Consider the following 18892-nt stretch of genomic DNA (forward strand, 5'->3'; position numbering starts at 1 on the left):
TATTTTGCTCTCAGGAAAAATTAATAGGCCTATCTACCAGACTAATCTATTTTAGGCCTAATTTCCAGCTGCTATGATTGCAGATTCCTTATTGTTTTGATGTTGTCTTGGTTAATCTGTACAACAACATTTTTGACTCATATGTGACCACTTTAATTGATGTCTTGGAGAGTGACTTAGTGAGTTTTCAAGATAGCTATAAAAAGGATACACTAATAGTATATCCTTGGGATTTCAACATGAGGCTGAGCGGGAAAATAAATCCCTCTTCTTGTGGCATGGAGATAATGGATGGGAAGGAGCTTACACATTTCCAGAACACCCCTTTTGGGGAGGCCCTGAACAGATTGATGATTATTGGATCCCTGGTATTGACTATGGGGTATACTTTATTGTTTGATTAATAAAAATCATTACAATGGTGAACATACGAGCATTGTAAAACATATATCAAGAATAATCATTGAAATATTTACATTTATACCATCGCAATGGGAATGAAAGATAAAATTCATCAGAAATGATTTAAAATCCTAAAAACCTATTTATAAAAGCAGTTGTAAACCCAGGCAGACATTTGCTATTAATGAGTTTGAGTTTGAGTTTAAAACATTTATAAAGCGCACGTTCACCTGGCGGTTTCTTGGCACTGTGGAGTGCTGAACCTTTAGAGAACAGGAAAGTCAAGGGGGAGAGGAGAGGTTAAAAGTGGGAAGGCTTGTAGGAATAAAAAGGTTTTCAGCGCAATGAGTATTGATTAAAGAATACAAGGCATTGTGAGCACCTTTGCACCCCACATATAATGGTGCACTGAAGGGCAGTGAGATTGATTTTCCTATGGTGTCCCAGGATTTAGCTAAACTAGTATCAGATTACATTGTATATGCTTCCAGTATTCTTGACCACAACCTTTTTACCGTAAATTTGGATCTTCACTTGTTAGGGGTAATGGGGCAGCAGGAGAGTCTGGCTCCTTTTCATTCATGCAAAAACAACAGTTGATGGACAGAATGCAGAACAATGTCTTACATTCACCCCAGTACAGAGATCTGGGCCTAAATCCATCGTTTTTTTGCACTCCACACCACCCCAGTTCAGACATGGCCATATGCAAATCAGCCTTGACCCTGTGCCTCATGGGAACAGTCCAGCCCGAACTGCCAAGCCATGTCTTCCTTGGACCGGAATCAAGCATCCAAGGACCGGTTTCTGGCTATCAGCCGTCTTCAGCCAGGATAGCTTGACTCCAGTGGTGTGGAGAGCATGGGACTCACGTCTGAGCATACCCATCCCACTCGGGGTGACAAATGCAAAAACAACAGTTGATGGACAGAATGCAGAACAATGTCATACATTTACCCCAGTACAGAGATCTGGGCCTAAATCCATCGTTCTTTTGCACTCCACACCACCCCAGTTCAGACATGGCCATATGCAAATCAGCCTTGACCCTGTGCCTCATGGGAACAGTCCAGCCCGAACTGCCAAGCCATGTGTTTCCTGCACCGGAATCAAGCATTCTAGGACCGGTTTCTAGCTATCAGCCGTCTTCAGCCAGGATAGTTTAACTCCAGTGGTGTGGAGAGCATGGGACTCACGTCTGAGCATACCCATCCCACTCGGGGTGACAAATGCAAAAACAACAGTTGATGGACAGACTGCAGAACAATGTCATACATTCACCCAAGTACAGAGATCTGGGCCTAAATCCATCGTTTTTTTGCACTCCACACCACCCCAGTTCAGACATGGCCATATGTAAATCAGCCTTGACCCTGTGCCTCATGGGAACAGTCCAGCCCGAACTGCAAAGCCATGTCTTTCCTGGACCGGAATCAAGCATCCTAGGACCGTTTTCTGGCTATCAGCCGTCTTCAGCCAGAATAGCTTGACTCCAGTGGTGTGGAGAGCATGGGACTCACGTCTGAGCATACCCATCCCACTCGGGGTGACAAATGCAAAAACAACAGTTGATGGACAGAATGCACAACAATGTCATACTTTCACCCCAGTACAGAGATCTGGGCCTAAATCCATCGTTTCTTTGCAATCCACACCACCCCAGGATGCTTGATTCCGGTCCAGGAAAGACATGGCTTGGCAGTTCGGAGGTGGTTTTGTGCTCCATGGAGGACAAGATTACGCTATACCCCCTGCTACTTTGGATTAGAATCTGGGGTAAATTGGGAGCCTCACTTTTAAAAGATGTATTGGAAGATTGTTTTTCCCATGATTATGCTCTGGCGATCCAGTGGCTCAACTATATTAGAGAAGAATTTTTCAAACTTGGGTCTCCCAGAGCTATTTTTTAATCCATGAAATAATAAGCTTAATGTAATGGCTCAGGTGAAAGAGGTATTCAGGGTAACCTTCATCAGGCACATTTTAACAGACTTGGTAGTAGTACCAATTACAATCTGATTAAAACATCACTGGGATGTGAATGTCATCTAACATACATTTTTATTTTAGGTTTCGTTCGAACTCATCACACTTACTAGTGGCCTTTCTCAGGAATGTCGATTGGAACCCAATATTGACATGTTGAAGTGCTTTTTAACTCCAATCTTACGTTGTCCAAGATTAGATCCCACAGGGAGGCATTTATCTTATTGGAAAAACGGTGTAATTTGGAATATTATTTTGCAGTGGTCAACTTTGTTTGTTGTGTGATGAGATTTAGAAATAGATGTGGTACATTGTAATTTATTATGTCCAAAGAATTTGGCTGCTTTTGCTGCGGGCTGTGACTTATTTTAAAGCTTTGTTTTAAATCTCTTTTTAAGCTTGTTATTCCCAATTGTGAATTGTTTTAATGGCTTTTCAGTAGCCGAATAAAGATTATTTGACCTTGGCCCTGCCAGCTCTCTTTGAGAATACAGCGATATTCACGCATTATCGCTAACAGGGTCTTAGCCATTATATCCACCTCCCATTGGATATAATGGCTAAGAACTGGTCTGAGCAGGCGTTAGTTTTTAGCGAATATTTCCATCGCTACGCCTGCCTTGCTAATAGGCGATAGCGATGTTAGCGACTGTTTTCAGTCGCTAACAGTTTGGGTACGCCCACTTTGCATGTCATTAGTGATAAATATCGCTGACTTGCAAAGCGGGCCCCAAACCGCTCGCTATCACCTAAAAGCTGTCGCTAACATCAGTTAGCGACAGCTTGCTAATAGGGCGATGTAATTATCACTGCTTAGCGGCCGAAAACGGATGCTAAAGCGGCGATAATCTTATATCGCCAAGCTTGGTAATATGCCCTGTTGTCTTTGCATTCCCTATCCCGCTCAGGACCAGTGTCCCCCACTCACGAGACCCTAGCCTAGTACACGGTTCACACACCTGTGAACTTGATCCATTTGCTTTTCCATGTCATGTCATTGTCTTTCAGCAGTGGCCCATGCAGGTAGAAGCAGTGGGGGCGTGTGGGGGGGATTTAGACAGAGGAGGGAAAATTAATTATTTATTTAAACTTCCCTTGTGGTCATCTGTCGAATCCCCCCATACCTGTACAGGCCCCGGCTGTTGTCTTTCTGTCACACACCAGTGCTCCCCGTCCTACACCTGGTGACCCTTGCGTATCATCCTTCCATTATGTTTGTGCTAATCATGTAGCATTAGCTTTTATTCAGTGACGCAACATCTAAGTGAGAATTATCAAGCGACTCAAGGCCACCTTGTGTGGCTCTGCATTGCCTGATAAATCTAGAGTAACGCAAGGCAGAGCAAATCGCTGTTTCGCGTTACTCTGCCCCCGGGAGGGGTTCCATGGGTAGAACATGGTTTGGCGCATCAGTGGTAGGACTGGGGTTGTGTCAAAATGCTAAGCCTCCCTAAGTGAGGCGTAACTAGGAGAAATATATTTATTTCTCCGTGTTGTTTCCTCTTTCTATGTGTGCTGCATACTGCAAGTTACATAAAAACAGGAAAATGCCTCTCAGGATTGTTTTAGTGCTGGAAGGTATCCTTTAATGCACAAAAACAATCCTGCCTACAGCACAGGCATCTTTGCACCATGATGCAAGGATGCCTGCATTGGGTCTAGGCAGCCAAAAAAGCACCAGTGCTTGTAAAGAACAAGAATATGCTGTATTATGGTAAATACAGTGCATTCCTGCCCTTTAGCTTTCACGCAGCGCAGCACAGCGAGGTGGTTGGCTGCGCTGCGCTGTGTGAAAGAATAATTAATCCGGGCCGAGGTTTTGATTCTTAGAATCGAAATCTGCTGATATTCACACCTGCAGGTTGGATTTCGTGCTGTAGAAGATACGCTTGTACAGTGGATTTACAACAGTGCGAAGTTTAGAGATGTTGCCAGAAAGGGGTGTATCAGGAGTAGGCGAGCAAAATGCATGAATCACCTACAAGGTTGTAGGCTTGTTATTCACAAAAACCTTATTTCGCTTTTCGCATGCCCTAAATACAGGTGTCAAGCTGCTCCTGAAATATCTGGGCAAGAAAAGAGAGTGGGGGAGAGCCTTATCAACAAAGTAAAAAAAAAAGCTTTCCTAATGAGAATAAAAGACAAATGCATATTGCCTTTAAATATACTCCATACAATTATCCTGTAGAAAAATGCTCAGAATTAAATTTGGTGCAGGAAAAGTTACTTTTTTTAACTAGATTTCCATATGTACCTTTGGGAGTTTTGGGAAGACAATGACGTTGAAAATCTCTTAGGTGTGCATGAATCATGTACTAAGTAAATATGGATAACACTGGAGACCACCATGAATGCCCACTGTGTTGTTATTAGACAGAACAAGGGTAAATTGATTAATGTGCTATGGATGCAGTGCAGTTTGGAGGCTTAGTGTCCCTCATGTGCAGCACACTATGGTGTCTTTGTGTCCCTAACATGCTTGTTGTAGGAGTGTTATGCTGTTAATGAAAGCAACATCACTTTTTATATCGAATTACCGGACATGATTTCACTCATTTGCTACCATTTGCATTCACATAGAAATCCCTTTGTTGTTCATGATTTATGAGCTAAAACTCAATCATTTGGACTTAATAAATGCCCCCAAGCAGTCACAAACGTCAAGTGAGTGCAATACCTTTGCCTCCTTCTTGGTTTGCTGAATGGCTGCAATTTTAACCTCGTTCACTCAGGCGTTTAACTTTATCATTAATTGTGTATACTGTAAGCATGCTGTGGGGATTCCCAGCTGATTTATCGTTTTGGACAGATTCTGGAAAACAGGAAATGTATTTCTGAACTCTGTAGCTAGCCACACAAAATCATGTGCTTCGACTGTTTGTTTATCCCCTAGTTCACAGGATTTTATGCCTGTGAGTCCACTTAAGTTTTAGATGCATGTGCAAGGTTCCTTGCACCCTGGTGAACTGGGCAGCAGTTCATAAAGGTTAATCAGAGCGAGCAGTTATCCTGAATTTTATAAAAAAGCCAGAACGACTGATCACCACTATTAATGACATTAGAGGTTTGTCTTTCCGTTATCCTCTAACTTTCAAATTGTCTGTGTAGCTTGTGAAGTTTGTGGATCCTTAATATCAATGGTAGAATATTGATGGTACTTAATATGAAAGCCATAATATCAAGATTTTGAAAATCGATGGTAAGCATATACATTTTCTTTTGACAAATATATTGATTTTTTTTAAAGCCTACTACTTTAATATTTTGGATTTAATATAGTTATTGGGTGTCTTTTATAATAATGTTGAATTATTATAATATTATTATGTTTTAATATTCTCCCATTTTTAATTGTGTGTTTTTAAATATATTTCTTGACATTTTTTTACATTTAATTTGTAGTTGTAATGTTTTTGGGTTTGCTGGGGTTTTTAGGGATTTTACTTTAAAATATAATTTATAATGTCTTTTTGTTTATTAAAATATTGCATTATGTATAACATTTTTAATTAGATGTAAAAACTAACATCTTTTTCATGTTATTGGATCTGGTCGGGAATTTGAGTGTGTTGTGTATTTAAATTAGTTTTTTTATTTAATTAAGTTAATAACATTTTTAATATATATTTTTGCTAACTATTTATATATTTGGTGTATGTTGTTTATATTTTGGGTTGTTGGGTTATTTAGGGATTTATCTATTTATTCGTTATTAAAGTTTTTAGAGAAATTTGTTTATGACTTTTTAAAATGTTTCTTTGTTACATAAGAAAATGTAATTAATTGTTACAAATGTTAAATTTTATTTCGACAATTAAATTATTCTGCTAATTGAAAATGTATATCCGTTATTATTACATGATTTGAATTGAATGTATATTTCATTTGTAAGTTTTAGTTTTTAGTTAATTTTATTTTACTTTTTTACCTTAAGTAATACATTTCTGATATGTTTATTATTTTATAGTTTATATTCATTTAAATATACTTTTTCATTTTTTTCCCTTTAATCTTGATTCGACTTTGAATAGTAAATGTGATCCCCAGAGACAATATTCTCTATACTGTTATCTATATTGGAATAGGAATATTTCATTGGCCCTCCCCCAAGTATTATCAAATACTTTTCCCAATATTGATTAGTTTGGAGTGTGAATTGTAAATCTACCCCCTTCCCTCAGAGCCCAACACTTTGCCCAGTGTTGTTTAGTTTGAAGTAGGAATAGTAAATATAACTGACTGAGTAAGAGTTCAGCATTTTCTCTAAAGTTGTTTAATTTCTAGTGGAAGAGTAAATCTGACCGCACAGATTTCAGTGCTTTACCTATGTTGTTTCTTTGGGAGTTGAAATAGTAAATATGCCCCGCTGAATCCAACGCTTTTCCACTGTGTTGTATGGTTTGAAGGGGGAATAGTAAATCAGACACCTCCAGAGTCCAGCTACCTATTTATGCTTAGTTTGGAGTATGAGCAATAGTACATTATACCCATTCAGAATCAAAAGTTTTTCCACTGCTTTCCCCAATTTTGCTTAGTTTGAAGTGTGAATAATAAATTTGATGCCCCCATCCCATAGTCCAACTCTTTCACCAATGTTGTTTAGTCTGGAGTGTGAATAGTAAATGTGAGCCTCTACCTTTACCCAATATTGCAAAGTTTAGAGAAGGAATGTAAAATATGAGCCACACAGAGTCCAGCGCATTCCCAGGTCTTTCTTAGTTTGGAGTGGTGAATATGAAATCTGTCCCCCTCCGAGCGCAACTCTTTTCCTTGGGCTGCTTAGCTTGGAGGGGGAATAGCATAACTGATCCCTCAGCCAACTTTTACCACTGTTGCTTAGTTTGATGATGATGATAAAAAACGTATAGAGCGCTTGATTGCCTGGAAGCGTTTTTTCACTGTATATGAAAAAGGATGAGAACCAAATTAAAAGCTGATACAAAGAAAGATACGGTTGAACAGACCCAAGATAGGTGCTGCATAACCACGTTTTTAGCATTTTTCTAAATTCTAATAGTGAAATAGCAGATTTTTGTTTCACAGGGAGGCTGTTCCACTGAAGAGCCTTACACCTGACAAAGCTTCTGCCTCCTCAGGAGAAGTGCTCTAAAGGCAGGATGATCAAATTGTTGGCAGAGCTGAGTTCTGTTGGAAGAATGACACTTGAACTTTTCCTGCAAACAGGCAGGACCGGATCTGTGCAGGGCCTTGAATGCAATGCATAGTGCCTTAAAGGTGATGCGTTGCTTAACTGGAAGCCATTGTAATTTATTAAGAGCTAAAGCAGAAGATTGAAATCTAGGAATATCAAACAGCATCCGTGTTACCGAATTTTGCAGTTTATTCAACAAGATTTTTTGCAGATTCTGATAGAAGGCATAACATGACCAATCTTCTTTATGCTCTTGGTCATATGAAAGGAAGAGGAAATAATTGTGTTCAGTGGCTTTTAAAGATAAGTTCTCCTCCATTATGACACCAAGATTTTTTACCTTCTTTGTGAGAGTGGGAAGAGCTCCAAGATCTTGTGGCCACCAGGAAGGGGACCAGAAAGAATCATTGTTCCCTAACAGAAGAACTTCTGTCTTTGAGAAGTTCAACTTCAAACAGGTGTCGTTTATCCAGTTGCTGACTGCAGACATGCAGTTCTGGAAATCCTCACCCGAGTTGTGATTGTTGTTAGAGAGTGAAACAACAATGTGGGTGTCATCGGTGTAAGACACCAAGGAAAACCTAAAAGACGACTTAAAGTTGCGAGGGGAATGACATAAAGGTTTAAAAAGGTCTGGCTCATTTATGAGCTCTTAGGAATGCCACAGGGCTGAAAGAACTGATCAGAGGTGAATTCGCCAAGGGTGACTTTTTGAACATGCTCAGAGAGAAAGAAACAGAGCAGAGACAGAGCTGTACTTTTGATCCCAAGATTGTGTAACAGGTCAATCAGAAGGCTGCTCTACCCCCATTATCTAAAATTGACCTGATTTCTTCAGTGACATCAGTCAGCTCCACAGATCCCACAAGAGAGCAGCCTCATAGACTACTGCGAAGGGGTCTCAATAGGAGCACTCATTGACCTACGAGGGCCTGTCACATCGAAGATACTGTGGTTATACCTCCTTTATCCACAAGATTCTGTGTCTGTTGAAGAGAGCTTAGCACAGTGGCTCCTATTATTCTAATGAATCCCTTCAAGTTCATAATAGATGCTAGCTCACCTAGCGGGATTGATTCCGATTCAAAACCCTAAGTGGTTTGATTATGTTGATCAGCGCATCTACAATCCCATCCGAACCCAGGCAATCTCATTCCTGTTCAGACCCTCTTATCTTTTCAAGGGTTGAAACGCCTTCAACACACTAATTAGAGAGACAGACAGCTGTTCATAAACTGTGATAAAATGATTAATTCCCCGTATCCTCAAATGTACTGAATAGAAAATGCTGTCTCTAATGAATCAACCAATACACCTCAAATGTTTATTTCTCACTTCACATTTTCGTTTTTAATTTCGGTTTTGGTTTGATTTCAAGGAAGATTGGAGATGGGCCAATAATAATTAGGATCTGTAAAATTAAGGTACTCCTTTTTAATTAAAGGTAGCATTGAAGCTGATTTCCAGGGTTTAGGGAAAGAGCCTGAGCTAAACATTAGATTAAATATTATGGTCATGAAAATGGTGACCGTGTCTGGTGCCAATTTAAAATCTTCAGGTGGGCAGGGATAGAGAGGATAACCTGATTTGGTGGGAAGAATGGCCTTGTTAACCTGATCTATAGTGAGATGAGCAAATTCCTTCAAGGGGGGTTCCGTCTGAACCATAGATGTAGTGCTATTACTAAGAAGACTGTTAGAATTGTTTGTGGACATCTTGTTAAATATTTCCTCAACTTTCTTAAGAAAGAAGTTGGTGAGAGAGTTACAGAAAAACTGACTACATCTTGCCGACTTACAAGTGGGTGAAGAACTGAGCTTAGTAACAGTATGAAAAAAAGTTATTTGGTGGAGTTTGTGGGCAATTCAATTTTCTTGGTGTAATAAAGTGATTTTTCTTTCAAGGACTGGTTCTTCTACTCTATGATACTACATTTGTATTTTTCTTTTTCTTCGAAGTTGTCCTTCCTCCATATCCTTTCCTGCCTGCGACAGCTTCAGGGCTCTAAGGTTCTCATTAAACCAGGTTGCTGATGGTTTACTTCTATTCTATTACAGGTCCTAGTTTTAGGGGGTTCAATAGTATTGACTGCTGATGTAAGTCATTGGGAATAGCTGGCAGTGAAGCTTTTAGTAGAGAATGCCGCCAAGGGTGAGCCCGGCAAAATGTGTAGTATCACCCACTAGCTGAAAGAGGCAAAGGCATAACACTGTATCTACTGAAGATTCTGTGTCTTCATCCAGAAGTTTCTCTAAATGAAACTTGAAACCTTCAAGCACTGTGATATCAGTTTTAAGAGTGATTCCAGAAGAGAAGTGGTTGCTTGGGTAAAGGGACCTCTGGGTCCAGGTGTGCTGCAGACTAGAAACCCATTGAAGGACTAGTTTTTAGTTAGTTCTATGTTAAAAATGTATGCCATGCAATGATTAGAGGAATCTGGTGAGAAAATAGCGGACATAGGGCCAGATGTAGCAAGCCAAATTGCGATCTCAGAATTTCATTGTTTGCAATCGCAATTCAGCTGTCTGCAATGCAGGAAGGCAAATAACTACTCCCAAGATAAGGAATCGCAAAAATTGTGATTCTTTATTTTGCACAAGCATTTGGAGAATTGCAATTTGCGATTCCCTAAATGCTATGCTGGTAGGCACCACAAATTGCAATATTGCTTTAATGAATCGCAAATTACCACCAACTTCAAGTTGGTGGTAATTTGCGATTCCCCTGTAAAAAAACACTTTTTTGCTTTTTTCAAAGTGCCATGTGGCACACATACACATTCAGGCCCTTAGGGCATGTATGTGCGCCACATGTGCATACAGGCACATTTCAGGGGTGCAACCGGGTGTCCTTTTGGAACCCTTGCACCCTTGAAACTCTGCACACAATTTGCGAGTATCTATTGGGTACTCGCAAATTGCGTGCGCAATTCCCAATCATTCCTATGGGCCTCTAGGCCCATAAGAATGAATGGGAAGGTATTCCTTGATTGCGAATTGCAATTTGCAATTCGCAATTAAGGAATACTAAGGAATCACAATTATTATTGCGATTCCTACATGCATTCCATTTTGTGAGCACTTAATAGCGATTCCCAAAAAATCGCTATTAAGAACTCACAAAACTGATTTTACCTACATCTGGACCATAGTCTCGCTATATATGATGGCTAGTCCTCCACCCTTTTTGTGTACTCTATCTAATCTGTTGATTGAGTATCCAGAAGGTACAGCCGCCACCATGTCCTGGCCGGTTGCAGGGTCTGCCCAGGTTTCTGTGACGAAGGAACGCTAAGACAAACCGAAGTTAATCTAGGAAATATGAAAACTCAGAATGATGTTTGACCAAGGACCTAGCGTTAATCAAGGCGGTGGAGATTTTTAAGCCTTTGGGCAAGACACTTTCCCTAATGTTGTTTGGTTTTAAGCAGGAATAGTAAATCTAACCCCTCTAGATTACAGCATTTTCCCATTGTTGCCTAGGGGCAGTTTACTATGATTTTGGGTCTGGGTTGCATCACTTTTGTGGTGCAGCATCAGCGCGAAATCACTTTTGGTATTTACACACTTTGTGTGGCTTTGTGTTTTTTAGTAAATACAAAATAACGCACAGCAGCACATTGCGTTACTTTGTATCGAGTAGTCTTTACATGGGTGGAGCATGGGCGTTCCCATGCATCCAGCAAGGTATTTTGTAAACCTGGGTTTGTGTCAAAATAGAGCAACTACCCATTAGAAGTGTAACAAGGAGAAATTACTTTCTTTCTCCTCGTTACTTCCTCTTTCCATCCGTGCTGCATTCTGCAGCACACATAGTAAGAGGAATATACCTCTAAGGATTGTGTTTCTGCAGGAAGGTGGTCCGTTCTGCATCAAAACAATCCTAACAATAATGCAGGCACTTTTGTACCATGGTGCAAGGTTGCCTGCATTGGTTTAGGCAGCCTCAAGTGCACCAGCACAGGGATAGAGCTGAAAAGCGCCATAGATATGGACATTTTCAGCTCTTTCCCATTCACATAATGCAGCGTAACAACTGCATGAATTCTAAGTAAATCTCACCCTTTGTTTAGACTGAGAATAGTAAATCTGACAGCTGCTGAACTTAATACTTTCCCCATTGGTACCTAATTTGGAATGACCCATGTGAGTCCTCCACTTTTCCCAGTATTGCTTAGATTCAAGTGGGCATAGTAAATTTGTCGACCACTTCCTTAGAGTGCAACACATTCCCGAATGTTGTTCATTTTGAAGTGGGAATGGTAAACAGACTGCCCCAAATATATGTTAATTTCATGCAATGTTATAATTATTTTTGTAATTTTTGCAGATATGTATGACATTATTTTATATTTTTAGAAATTAAATAAATAGGTAAAATAGGTATATATATAAAGATATTTTATTTGGATTCTCAGATTAAGAGGTGTTTAATAAAATATCTATGTTTTGTAAATTAAATATGTTCAATATAAACAGTTCTGTTATTTTTTGATGATTTGTTATTTAAAATATCTATTTTTAAATAATGTTTACAAAATAAGCTGATGAAGGGTGTTATTCAGAACCCGGTCCCAGGATGCTTGTTTCCGGTTCAGGGAAGCCCTGGCTTGGCAGTTCGGGCTGGACTGTTCCCATGGGGTACAGGGTCAAGACTGGTCTGCATATACCTGGGTCTGAACTGAGGTGGCGAAGTGAGCTAAAGAATGATGATGGATTCAACCCAGATCTGTGACTGGGGGTGAGTGTCTGAAAAGTTTCAGCGCTCCATCCATCATCTCCTTGACTTTGCTGTGTTCGCCCTAAGTTGGCAGGGTATGCCCAGAAGTGGGTCCCTTGCTCACTTTGCCACTGGATTCAAGCTAGGCTGGCTGATAAAGGGTGTTACCTAGAAAGTGGTCCCAGGATGCTTGTTTCTGGTTCAGGGAAGACCTGGCTTTGCAGTTCAGGCTGGACTGTTGACATGAGGCACAGTGTCAAGACTGATTTGTATATAGCTGGATTCAGATTTGACCACTGGAGGGAGCTTGTGAGCCATCTCAGAACGCCAGATCGCCATTTTCACTTTCATTCACCGCAGCGAGGAGGTCACGGTGGAAGTCGTCTCTGCCGTCCTTCGTCTCTGGAATCTCAATTGCACCAGCACCGTATGCCGAAAACCGAGCCTCAGGAGCCTAAGAAACACGCAGCACGGGGAGGACGAGGTCCTGAGAATCAGCTGTCATCACATTCCCTGTCCATTTTCCCGACTGCTTTCCCGTCCACTGGCTGGCCGCTGGCTGCTGGCTGTTGGCTGTTTGCTGGCTGGCTGTCTGACAGCCTGAGGGCGGCTGGACACTGCGGCTGCCGGAGAGACGGTAACTTGATAACACGGTGGGACGGTGAGGCGGTGGGAGAGCAGGAGAGCGGGGTAAGCTTAGGTGCTGGTGGAGGGTGAGAGGAGCTGTCCGTGTACCAGTCCGTGTGCCTCTAACCTGTAACCGGTAAGCGCCGAGCAAGCACCGTGCCAGGCTCAGGATTAGGATCAGGTTCAGCCGCCACCTTGGCACAAAGACTCTTAAATACCGCAGCTGCTTCCGTGTGCTTTAGTCTGCTGAAATTTCCTTTGTGTACCGACTGCCTGCTGCCTGTTTCTCCAGGAGCCAAGGAGACAGGCTATCTCATCCCTCACGTCGGAGGCTGCTTGACAGGGGCTGGGACTGCGAGACCCAGGGTTCAGCGCGTGGAGACCTGAGCGCACCTGGAGTCTCTTCCCGCCCCTGCTCCGCCTCAGTTGGTTGTTTGCTCATCCTGATTGGCTAAGTGCACTACTACAGCTCGCGGCCCCCGCTTCGCGGGCGCCGCTCGCAGCTGCTTCCGTGTGCTTTAGTCTGCTGAAATTTCCTTCGTGTACCGACTGCTTGCTGCCTGTTTCTCCAGGAGCCAAGGAGACAGGCTATCTCATCCCTCACGTCGGAGGCTGCTTGACAGGGGCTGGGACTGCGAGACCCAGGGTTCAGCGCGTGGAGACCCGAGCGCACCTGGAGTCTCTTCCCGCCCCTGCTCCGCCTCAGTTGGTTGTTTGCTCATCCTGTTGTCTCCCCACAAATGGGTCTAAAGAAACTACGCTCGCGAACAATCTTCATGAAACGAATGGGAACTGAGGAAGCCGTTAGAAAATCCACTGATAAAGGAATTAAAGCTGGTCGCAACAGCCTGACCCCAGCAATCAGTGAGTACTTCTCGTCACTACCGGCAAAAAAGAAACCGGAAAAGACAATGTCTGCCATTGAAAATAAAATATCAGGAAGTCTGGAAGATCGAACTTGTTTATCGGCATCCCCCCATCTGTCTCATAATGTCAGCGACATTGTGTTTAATAACAAGTCTGCTTATACAACAAGAGAACAACAACCTGAAAATCCCAATCCTAGTGCGGCGAAATCATCAACGCCTATAAAAAACCATGAGGGTGTCCACAAAACAGAAGATCTGAGTATTTTCAATTATACAGCAGAACAAAAAAGTTTGATCTCTGATATTCTCTTGATAAAGGGCAATGGGAGCCCTCAAACACAAAAAGACTTATGTACACCCAACCAAAAAGCAGGAGAAAACAGTCCAGAGCCAAAGTCAACAGACACAGACACAAAAAAACTTTCTATACAAGAACAAGATTCCCTCTTAGATCCCTTTTTAATAGAAAACAATAACTTTGAAAAATCTTCTATACCCTTGTCCAAGGCTTTCTTTACACTACAAGAAATTCTTGAATCAGTTCTCTCCTTTCTAGGTAACATCCTTGAAAACTCTGACCAAACTTTGGATGTCCAAATTGGTATTCTGAAGTCTTTAGTAGAAGAGAAAAGAAAAAAGGAGTCCTCTAAAAACATAGAAGGAAAACTAGAGGATACCAACCGACGACAAGCAAATGAAAACAAGCAAAGCAATTGTCACTCTTCTACTCAGACATCAGATGATGATTTTAAATCAACTGACAATAGGAAAAAAAAGGAATATCTAAATGAATCCACTTTATACTCTTTGAAACGTCTGTTTAGAGAAAAATCCCCTAAAAAGCAAAAACAATTCCCGATTTTCAACAAAAAAACGGGAACGGAAAGACTTGACAAAGACTCTGAAAATGAAGGCGAGGAATCAAATGCAGAAATTAAATCTGAAATATCTTCAGGAGAAATGACACCAAACTCAGCTAAGGATGTTACGCTAAAGGGAAAAAATAAACGGAAGAAAAAACCTATGAGAAGGATTCACAAAAAGCAAGCACGTAAATTGAAATTTCAAAAAATTATAATACCACAAAAAGAACTACAAGAGAAAAACGACGAGAAAAGTACGCCATGTAGGAGGAAAAAAGAAGAATCCCCCAAAGGAATAACTATTGATAGAAAGAAATCCTTGAACCCAAAGGCGGATGTATTTCTCCCATTAAACACAGCTATTACGACAACAGATGAAAATGCTGAAAAAATCTTTTCTGAAAAGGAAAATGACTGCAGGAATGTCACACAATCTAAGGTACTTCAATTTGAAGAACTATTTCCCACTGACAATATCCCTCTTAATAGAAGCAGGATTCTTCACCTTTTACAGAACATAAAACCTCTTCAATCTATGACAAGCAGTGATATCGACCTAGTATCACTCCCAACGCGAGGTCAAAGTAAAATTGCAACAGTCTCGTTTTGGTCTCCAGTGATACCAAGTATCATTTTGAAGGAAAAAGAGATAATATACCGATTCGGTTACGACGTCATAGAGAAAGCTGAGCTTAAAGGAAACAAAAAACACCCAACTTTCAATAGTAACACAATTCTCTTTCCTACACTGCAATCGAACGAGGGACAAAGATCCTCGGGGACTCGAAGACATCCAGAGGGTATACAAAATAGAGATATAGAACAGGGAGAAGAGATACTGAAAATCCGAGTAAAAAAAGGGGAAAGGGAAGTGTGGCATATGGAACCAAAGGAAAATTATGCAGAAAATAAAATGGAGAACTCATGGACCTGGCTTCCAGGGATTTTAAACTATAACAAAGGTTCTAACCACCTAAAGTACCCTGTTTAACCAAGGTCTAAAGGTTACATCGTGGAACATCGCTGGTAGAACAATGAAAAAAATGAAGGAAGTCCTTAGAAACCAGCCCGACATACTGACCCTGCAAGAAACCTGGGCAACAGAGCCCTTTTCACAAAAAGGTTACTATGTGTATAGTATATGTGCAAAAGCCTCAAACCGGGGCCATGCCAAAGGGGGACTGGCTATTTTAATGAGAGAGGATCACTTGTGGGCACAAGAGATAGTGGAAACCAATAGTGAGAATGTGCAATGTATGAAACTATCTCTGAAAGCCTTCAATTTGACCACAACTAAAATAATGTTGCTTTTCAATGTATATGCCCCTCCAGGAAAAAACCAAGATAGCTTATATGACGAGACCTTGCAAATTATCATACAAATAATCGATGCCCACACGTTCTCACCCTACATAATCACGGGAGATTTCAATGGGAAAATTTCCAATACAGAAATAAAAAAATGGGGAAAAATTCTGGAAGAAGAAAGCCTGGAACATTCAATCCCTCAATTCCCCAAAGATATTCGATCTAATAAAAGAGGGAAAACATTGCTAACAGTACTGCTCTCCATAAATGGAACAATCCTTAACGGGAATGTGGAAGGCGATATCCCGGCAGCGTACACAAGACAGGGAAACGGGAGACCATCTATAATAGATTATATTATTTGTGGCAAAGACCAGCTCGAAACTATGTCCCATCTGTGCTCCAATTTTACTTCAGAGAGCGATCATGCTGTCATGCAACTTGCAACCAGTTGGTCGGTTCTGTCCGCAGAAGAAGGCTTGATGACTCTCGACAGAAAGGAAACTCTGGTAAACAGCGATCAGAGACGTATTTTCTGGAATCCTACCTCTTTGAGTAAAATGACAAATCTGGTCGATTACCAACAGTTCTTAAGGAATCTATACTCAGAAGATCCTATTGAAAACTTCGAGACCATGCTCATCGAACTTAAGGAGGTAATAATTGAAATGAATCTTCAAAGAACTAATACAATCCCAAAAAGAAAAAATAATAACAAAACAGGGAACTCATTGATAAAGAAAACCCTAAACAAATTGATACGTGCACAATACTTACACCCCTCTCCTACTAAAAAGAAAGAAATAAACAAATTGAAAAACCAACTTAGGAGAGAAAAAACAAGTGAGAGAAAATCCTTTCAAGACCGTAACTGGGTAGAATTACAAATTGCTGCCAAAGAACCAAACCAAAGAACTTATTGGTCCATAATAGCCAAGATATCAGGGACAAAAAAGAAATTACAAGCAGTACCTGTTCCTCCGAAAGAGTGGGAAATTTACTTGGCAGAACTCTACAAAAAAAATGTGGACATACTACAAGCAAACAGTCCAGATAAGACAAAGGAAAAAGTTGTGGAAAAAACAACCCCGAAAACTACAACTATAATGGTTGAAACACACATTCGGAGGGCAAGAAGCTCAGGAGCCTTTGGTCCCGACCAAATTCCCATAAAGGCCCTACAGACAAATTCTAGGGAATGGAGCCTTTTTCTAACCCCACTCTTCAACTACATTTTCTCCACTGGTCAGGTTCCCAAGTCATGGCAAGGGAGCACGATTATCCCTATTCACAAAAAAGGTTGCAAAACGGTAGCAGGTAACTACCGCCAAATTGCCCTGATGGACGCTACCGGGAAGATCTTCGCAGCAGAGGTACTATCGCAATTAAAAAACTGGGCCTTCTCGATGGGTTTGATACCCATGTTCCAGGCAGGGTTCAGACCCAAACATTCTGTTACGGACAACATTGCAATTATCCAGTTTTTTCTGGACAAATACGTCACACGAAGAAAACAGACGGTCTACATGGCTTTTATAGATTACTCGACCGCATTCGACCGAGTGGATCGCCCCACACTGTGGAAAAAATTGAGGAGTTTGGGAATTAATGATCACCTGCTACAGGCAATAATAAGTCTCCACACAACTACATGGTGTCGTGTCCAAATGGGGGGCCAAAAAGGACTAACGAAAATAATATACACCGAAAACGGCCTTAAACAGGGTTGTCTACTAGCTCCCATGTTGTTTTCGTTATATCTCAACGATCTGCCAAATCAACTACAAAAGGGCTCAAGCCTACCCCCAAAAATTAACCAACAAAGAGTCCATTTGTTGCTCTATGCGGACGATATAGTCCTATTCGATCTCACACCATATGGTCTGCAAAAATCTCTGGATATTCTGTTCAAGTATTCAAAAGATAATTTTCTAATCCCGAACGTAAGAAAAACCAAAGTTGTAGCTTTTTCTGGGAGGAAGAAAAGTGTAAAATATAATTGGAGGCTAGGTGATGAAAAGGTCGACGAAGAGAAAGAATATATTTACCTCGGCAGGATTCTTTCCAAGAATTTAACAAATACAAAGCACATCGAAAAGTTAACGAAAAAATCTGACTTACATGCAGGAGCACTATCGAGACTATACAACGCCACGGGGAGCAGGCACTTTTCCTCACTAATAAAAATATACAAAGTTAAAATTCCAGCGGTCCTGTCTTATGCCACAGAATATATTCCGATCCAACAATGGGGCTTCATGGATCGTCAGGAGGGAAAAATCTTGAAAAAAATAATGAAGGTCCCAACAGCTACTCCAGTTCAGGTCCTACGGCTGGAATTTGGAATTACTAGCGCTTTTGCCACTGCCGTGGCAAACATAATTAGATGGGCCTACCATCTCCTTCATGCTACGGAGGGAACTCTTAGATTTCTGCTACAAAAAGAGACTTTTGGCACAGATGTAGTCAAACAAACTTTCTTAGTGAACATGTCTGCGGCGTTTCAAATGGCTGAAATCTCTACAGAAATCTTGCAGACTTGGTCCGTGTCACAACTAAAACTCTTTCTCAAATGTTTTACACCTAGGTTAAGTTATGATTTGGACTACGCTCACAGCTATAGGCTAAAAATATTCAAGCCATTCACTACACTTACAGAGTATAAACATTTACAGCCATATATCTCTTTTTGTCTTACTCACAGTGCAAGGAGGGTAATTTTCATGTATCGAGCTGGGATTTTACCTGTACAAGCTTATAAAACAAAATGGTTACCTGGAGATCACTCCAACTTATGTTTGTTATGTCAAGGGGGTGAGCAGACTGTGGAGCACTTACTGTTCATTTGCCCTAACTTTAAGGTGGTAGCAGCTCGCGCTCAGTATATTTCACCGATATACAGATCCTGTAGGCTAACAAAGGAAAAAGAAATTTTAACAACGGCCACAACTCCCCCGAACGAATTT

At 41.0% G+C, this 18892-nt stretch overlaps 1 protein-coding gene across 2 annotated transcripts in view; it reads left to right on the forward strand.

Annotated features, from left to right (window-relative positions):
- LOC147727423 (programmed cell death 1 ligand 2-like) overlaps nucleotides 1-18892 on the forward strand; it is a 367618-nt gene that overhangs the window by 10036 nt on the left and 338690 nt on the right. The window contains exon 1 of one of the 2 annotated variants that reach the window (XM_086961500.1): nucleotides 5323-5452. The exons of the other annotated variant lie outside the window; for it this stretch is intronic. The gene's annotated coding sequence lies outside the window, so the exon portion shown is untranslated. Of the gene's footprint in view, nucleotides 1-5322; nucleotides 5453-18892 lie in introns of those variants that run through there. 2 annotated transcript variants of the gene reach the window in all.

The sequence above is a fragment of the Lissotriton vulgaris genome, chromosome 3_1 (assembly GCF_964263255.1).
Source record: "Lissotriton vulgaris chromosome 3_1, aLisVul1.2, whole genome shotgun sequence".
Lineage (NCBI taxonomy): Eukaryota > Metazoa > Chordata > Amphibia > Caudata > Salamandridae > Lissotriton > Lissotriton vulgaris.